This window comes from Mauremys mutica, unplaced genomic scaffold (genome assembly GCF_020497125.1).
Source record: "Mauremys mutica isolate MM-2020 ecotype Southern unplaced genomic scaffold, ASM2049712v1 000470F_np12_subseq_174431:340995_obj, whole genome shotgun sequence".
Classification (NCBI taxonomy): domain Eukaryota; kingdom Metazoa; phylum Chordata; order Testudines; family Geoemydidae; genus Mauremys; species Mauremys mutica.
Genome location: NW_025422971.1, coordinates 62557 through 68497, shown reverse-complemented (window position 1 = coordinate 68497; position 5941 = coordinate 62557). Strand labels below are relative to the sequence as shown.

General features: G+C 56.4%; 1 non-coding gene across 1 annotated transcript; it reads right to left on the bottom strand.

The window, feature by feature from the left end:
- Window positions 1-4107: 4107 nt before the first annotated feature.
- On the bottom strand, window positions 4108-4179 carry TRNAC-GCA. The gene has a single exon. It is a non-coding gene; the product is annotated as a tRNA-Cys (tRNA).
- Between the last annotated feature and the right edge of the window lie 1762 nt (window positions 4180-5941).

The window sequence follows — 5941 nt, the reverse complement described above, 5'->3', positions numbered from 1 at the left end:
TGGCTGGTGGCACAGGAGGGGGTGCAGGTGTTAGGGGTGAAGGGGGTTCAGGATAGGGGCAGTGGCTGGTGGCACAGGAGGGGGTGCAGGGGTTGGGGTGAAGGGGGTGCAGGAGAGGGGCAGTGGCTGGTGGCACAGGAGCGGGTGCAGGGGTTAGGGGTGAAGGGGGTGCAGGAGAGGGGCAGTGGCTGGTGGCCCAGGAGGGGGTGCAGGGGTAAGGGGTGAAGGGGGTGCAGCAGAGGGGCAGTGGCTGGTGGCACAGGAGGGGGTGCAGGGGTTAGGGTGAAGGGGGTGCAGGAGAGGGGCAGTGCCTGGAGGCACAGGAGGGGGTGCAGGGGTTAGGGGTGAAGGGGTGCAGCAGAGGGGCAGTGGCTGGTGGCACAGGAGGGGGAACAGGGGTTAGGGGTGAAGAGTGCCGGAGAGGGGCAGTGGCTGGTGGCACAGGAGGGGGCGCAGGGGTTAGGGGTGAAGGGGTGCAGGAGAGGGGCAGTGGCTGGTGGCACCGGAGGGGGTGTAGGTGTTAGGGGTGAAGGGGGTGCAGGAGAGGGGCAGTGGCTGGTGGCACAGGAGGCGGTGCAGGGGTTGGGGTGAAGGGGGTGCAGGAGAGGGGCAGTGGCTGGTGGCACAGGAGGGGGAGCAGGGGGTTGGGTAGAAGGGGGTGCAGGAGAGGGGCAGTGGCTGGTGGCACAGGAGGGGGATGCAGGGGTTAGGGTGTAGGGGTGGCGGGAGAGGGGTAGTGGCTGGGGGCACAGGAGGGGGCGCAGAGGTTGGGTGAAGGGGTGCAGGAGGGGGCAGTGGCTGGTGGCACAGGAGGGGGTGCAGGGGTTGGGGGTGCAGGAGAGGGGCAGTGGCTGGTGGCACAGGAGGGGGTGCAGGGGTTAGGGTGAAGGGGGTGCCGAAGAGGGGCAGTGGCTGGAGGCACAGGAGGGGGTGCAGGGGTTAGGGGTGAAGGGGTGCAGGAGAGGGGCAGTGGCTGGGGGCACAGGAGGGAGTGCAGGGGTTAGGGGTGAAGGGGTGCAGGAGAGGGGCAGTGGCTGGTGGCACAGGAGGGGGCGCCGGGGTTAGGGGTGAAGGGGGTGTAGGAGAGGGGCAGTGGCTGGGGGCACAGGAGGGGATGCAGGGGTTGGGGTGAAGGGGGTGAAGGAGAGGGGCAGTGTCTGGGGGCACAGGAGGGGGTGCAGGGGTTAGGGGAGCAGGAGGGGGCAGTGGCTGGGGGCACAGGAGGGAGTGCAGGAGTTAAGGGCAGAGGGGACACAGCGTAGGGGTTAGGGCACAGGAGGGGGCAGAGTTAAGGGTGGGGGAGGTGCAAGGGTCGGGAGTGCAGGAGCTGGGGGTAAAGGGGGAGGGGGATCGTCCAGGGGCGATGGGGAAGGGCCCAAGTACAAGTTTTGCCCAGGGCACCATTTCCCCTCACGCGGGTCCTTGGTAACATTTCTTGCAGGGAGGGGGAGGGGGAGGGGAGAGACGAGGCGTTTTCTCTCTGTTTCTTTCCTCTCCGTTTTCTGCTCCTTCCTTCAATTCCAGAAACCTCCCTTGTGTGTCAGACGGTGCAGTGACGCCCTCCCCACCCCCACCCCAGGCCTCTGGAGCCTTTGGAGCAGGAAGATCCCAGGAACTGAGGATGGATCCAGGGGTGAGTAGCTGGCAGGAAGGAGTCCGAGCAGCTCTTCTGGGAGCGCAGGGGAGGAATGACTCCCCCTTCTCTAGCTTCTCCCCATGGGGCTCTGGGGAGCAGGGAGGGTTGTGTGATAAATTCCATCCAACTCCCCCTTTGATCCAAGCCGAGGGACGTCTCAGCTCTGCACGATCCCCTTGGCAGGGCCAGACAAGGGATGTTTTCCACTTCCCAGGAGACCCAGCCAGGGACTGATGTGCTGGAGATATGTTGGGAAAAGGGACTGTCTGAATTGCCAAGGCAGGAAACGAACCATCTACAGCAACGTCATTAACCTCAAGCACACTCTAGCCATGCTCCAGCCAGTAGGGAAATGGGCAGGAACTCTGGCTGTTCAGCCATGGCCACACGTACAGAGCTGCACAGCAATGAGTGTGCTGGGGAAGCTGGTCCGAGTGAACAATTGGAAATGACCCTTCCGTGAGAACAGAATCAGAGTGTAGAAAGGCCCCTGTGTTAAGTGGTTGTGGCTGAGGCCTTAGGGAGCTGGGTTAGAAGCCACAGGGTGTTTCTGTGGAGGTTTGATTTTTGCCAGCTAGGCAAGGCTGGTGTGTGGTGTCTCCATGGCTGCACTTTCAGTGATGCAGGTTTCTCTCCCCGATTGTTCCCTGGGCATCCTACTAGATTGCCAGCTGCTTTTCAACTGCAGAGTGGAGACTGTGTGTGTGTTGGGGAAGAGTGAGTGTGTTGAAGTAGGTAGGAGCGGATCATTATTATCCCTACTTGAAAGAGGGAGAAGCTAAGGCTGAGAAAGGAGAATTGACTTCTCTTAGGTCACACGCCCAGACTGGGGCAGAGTTGGGAATAGGACCCAAGAGGCCTGATTTTCAAACTAACCATCGGATCTTGAATTTCAGACATTGAATGACCTGAGTAAAGTGCTTTCAGATCCAGACTAACAACAGTGCACAGGAATTATTCAGCAAGTATTTGAGGAGAACTGCAATGTTAGAGAGAATCATGAGCTGCTCAGAGACCATTAATGCAGAGAAGCAGCAAAATTCATCAAACATAGAACTAGTTCTGACTTATTTCCTTGGTCTTAAAAGAGAAAAACAAGGACCTGACTCTCCTCCCTGTCAATAACCCCCTGCTCAGCCAATCAGGGTAGAGACTGAGGACGGGAGGCTGAGGGCTCTCACCAGAGAGCCCAAAGGACGGCCCAGGTCACTGTCCACATTTTTTTGTGGACCTCCCACAGTGGGAGCTGCAGAGCACTCCCCCGCAACACACACACACCCCTCTCCTCGTGTTGGGAGGGGAACAGGAGAAAGGACAAAAGAAGCAAGAGATAAAGAGAAAGAGAAAGGAGGGAGGGATGGATGGAGGAAAAGGTAAAACAAAAAGGACAAACCCCAATGTCCCCAGTGATGCTAAGGGACAATATCCCAGGTGTGGAATAAAATTCTGCCTCCTTAAGCTCATGTTTTCCATGCCTAGAATTCAACTGTCACCAGATGAATCAGACTGAACAGGTTTCACACCTCGAGGAGGCTCTTACCTTCTAAACAGGGACGGCTGTTTTCTAGTAAAATCACTAAAAGGGAAGGAGAAAACTCGAAAGAGGTTCCTCCTGGCGCTCACGTTCTTCCCTTTTTTAAAGATGGGCACTACAGTAGCCTTTTTCCAGTCAACCAGGGCCTCCCCCGATCGCCATGAGTTTTCAAAGATAATGGCCAATGGCTCTGCAATCACATCCGCCAACTCCTTTAGCACCCTCGGATGCAGCGCATCCGGCCCCATGGACTTGTGCTTGTCCAGTTTTTCTAAACAGTCCTGAACCACTTCTTTCTCCACAGAGGGCTGGTCACCTTCTCCCCATGCTGTGCTGCCCAGTGCAGCTGTCTGGGAGCTGACCTTGTTTGTGAAGACAGAAGCAAAAAAAGCATTGAGTACATTAGCTTTTTCCACATCCTCTGTCCACTAAGTTAACTCCCTCATTCAGTAAGGGGCCCACACTTTTCTTGACTTCCTTCATTTTGCTAACATACCTGAAGAAACCCTTCTTGTTACTCTTAACATCTCTTGCTAGATGCAACTCCAAGTGTGATTTGGCCTTCCTGATTTCACTCCTGCATGCCTGAGCAATATTTTTATACTCCTCCCTGGTCATTTGTCCAATCTTCCACTTCTTGTAAGCTTCTTTTTTGTGTTTAAGATCAGCAAGGATTTCACTGTTAAGCCAAGCTGGTCGCCTGCCATATTTACTATTCTTTCTACACATCGGGATGTTTTTTTCCTGCAACTTCAATAAGGATTCTTTAATCCTTTAGAGGATTGGAACTGATTTCAGTGAAGGCATGTTTGCTAGGTTTTTATGCATTTGCACAGGAAAACATTGAGTGTTCCTATTCATTTCAGGGATCCCTATTCAGTGGAACTCCTGAACATAATGGAAATGCCATTATTTTTGTTGAAGGAAGAGGTTTGTAAGGGGGCACTTGGATTTGAGCCAAGGACCACTTGAACTGCAGTCAAACACTCTACCACTAAGCTATACCCCCATGACTGATGTGTAGGTAAGTCAGAGATCTTAAAGATTTTGAAGGACAGGCCCTGCCTCAGCGATCTCCTGTTCTGTTCCAAGCCCACAGTGCTTTTAAAAATGGGGTTTGATTAAACTTATAGATCCATGTAAACACCACAGCTTGCACACCCACCCACATAGCTTCCCCCAGTGACAGAGCTACCACCTCTCGGGGAGATGGATTAACTACACGGACGGGACAGCTCTCTCCCCGCCGCTTAGAGCATCTTCATTATTTATGAATAGGTGGGAAATAACCTCCTGAATGGACAGTAACCAATTTATCAAATATTGCTGGGTCTGCATTCAATATGGGTACCTGGTCATATTGGCTGGATTAGTAGGAGCATTGCCGGCAGATCGAGGGAAGTGATTATTCCCTTCTATTCGGCACTGGTGAGGCCACATCTGGAGCATTGCATCCAGCTTTCGCCCCCCCACTACAGAAACAAATTGGAGAGAGTCTAGGGGAGGGCAACAAAAATGATGAGGGGGCAGGGGACTTACGAGGAGAGGCTGAGGGCAGGGCTGCCCGGGGGGGGGCAGGTGGGGCAATTTGCCCCAGGCCCTGCAGGGCCCTCACGAGAATACAGGATTCTAGAGTATTGCAACTTTTTTTTATGGAAGGAGCCCCCAAAATTGTTTTGCCCCAGGCCCCCTGAATCCTCTGGGCGGCCCTGCCCCCTCCACCCCCTTGACTCGTTCTCCTCCCTCTGAGGCCCCACCTGTGCTCCGCCCTCACTCCCATTGGCCACTTCCCAGCCCCGCTCTTCCACTGTGGCTGAGGCCTGCTGGTCCACCTTCCGCTCGCTCCTCTCCTCCCCCAAGGCCTCCTTGTGCCTCTCCACCCCCTACCCCAAGGCCTCCCTGCTGCCCCCACCTCTCTACCCCCTCCCCTGAGACCCGCCCTGCCCGCCGCCCCCACCTCTCTGCCCCTCCCCTGAGACCCGCCCTGCCCGCCGCCCCCACCTCTCTGCCCCTCCCCTGAGACCAGCCCTGCCCACCGCCCCCACCTCTCTGCCCCCTCCCCTAAGACCCGCCCTGCCCACCGCCCCCACCTCTCTGCCCCTTCCCTGAGACCCGCCCTGCCCACCGCCCCCACCTCTCTGCCTCTCCCCTGAGACCCGCCCCGCCAACCGCCCCCAGCTCTCTGCCCCGCCCCTGAGACCCGCCCTGCTCACCGCCCCCACCTCTCTGCCCCTCCCCTGAGACCCGCCCTGCCCACCGCCCCCACCTCTCTGCCCCTCCCCTGAGACCCGCCCTGCCCACCGCCCCCACCTCTCTGCCCCTCCCCTGAGACCCTCCCTGTCCACCTCTTTCCTCAGTCGTCTGTTGTTATTCCTTGAAACATCAAGGATGGAATTAAAAGCTGAGTTTACTCCAGGGTGAGGAAAGAAAGGAGCCACCAACCCCCTGACAAATCTCAGTGCCCCAGAGAAAACCTGCCCCCTGCTATTGCGATCACTGATGTGCTGGGGATATGGCAGGAAAGGGACTGTCTGAATGATCAAGGCAGGAAATGGACAACAATCTACAGCAACGTCATTGACCACAAACACACTCTCCTCATGCTCCAGCCAGAAGGGAAATGAGCAGGAATTCTTGCAGTTCAGCCATGGACACACTTACACAAGGGCACAGCAGTGTGTGTGCTGGGGGAGCTAGTCTGAGGAAACAACTGGAATTGATCACTCAGTGAGAACAGAACTAGAGTGCGGTGAGAGACACATCTCAACCAT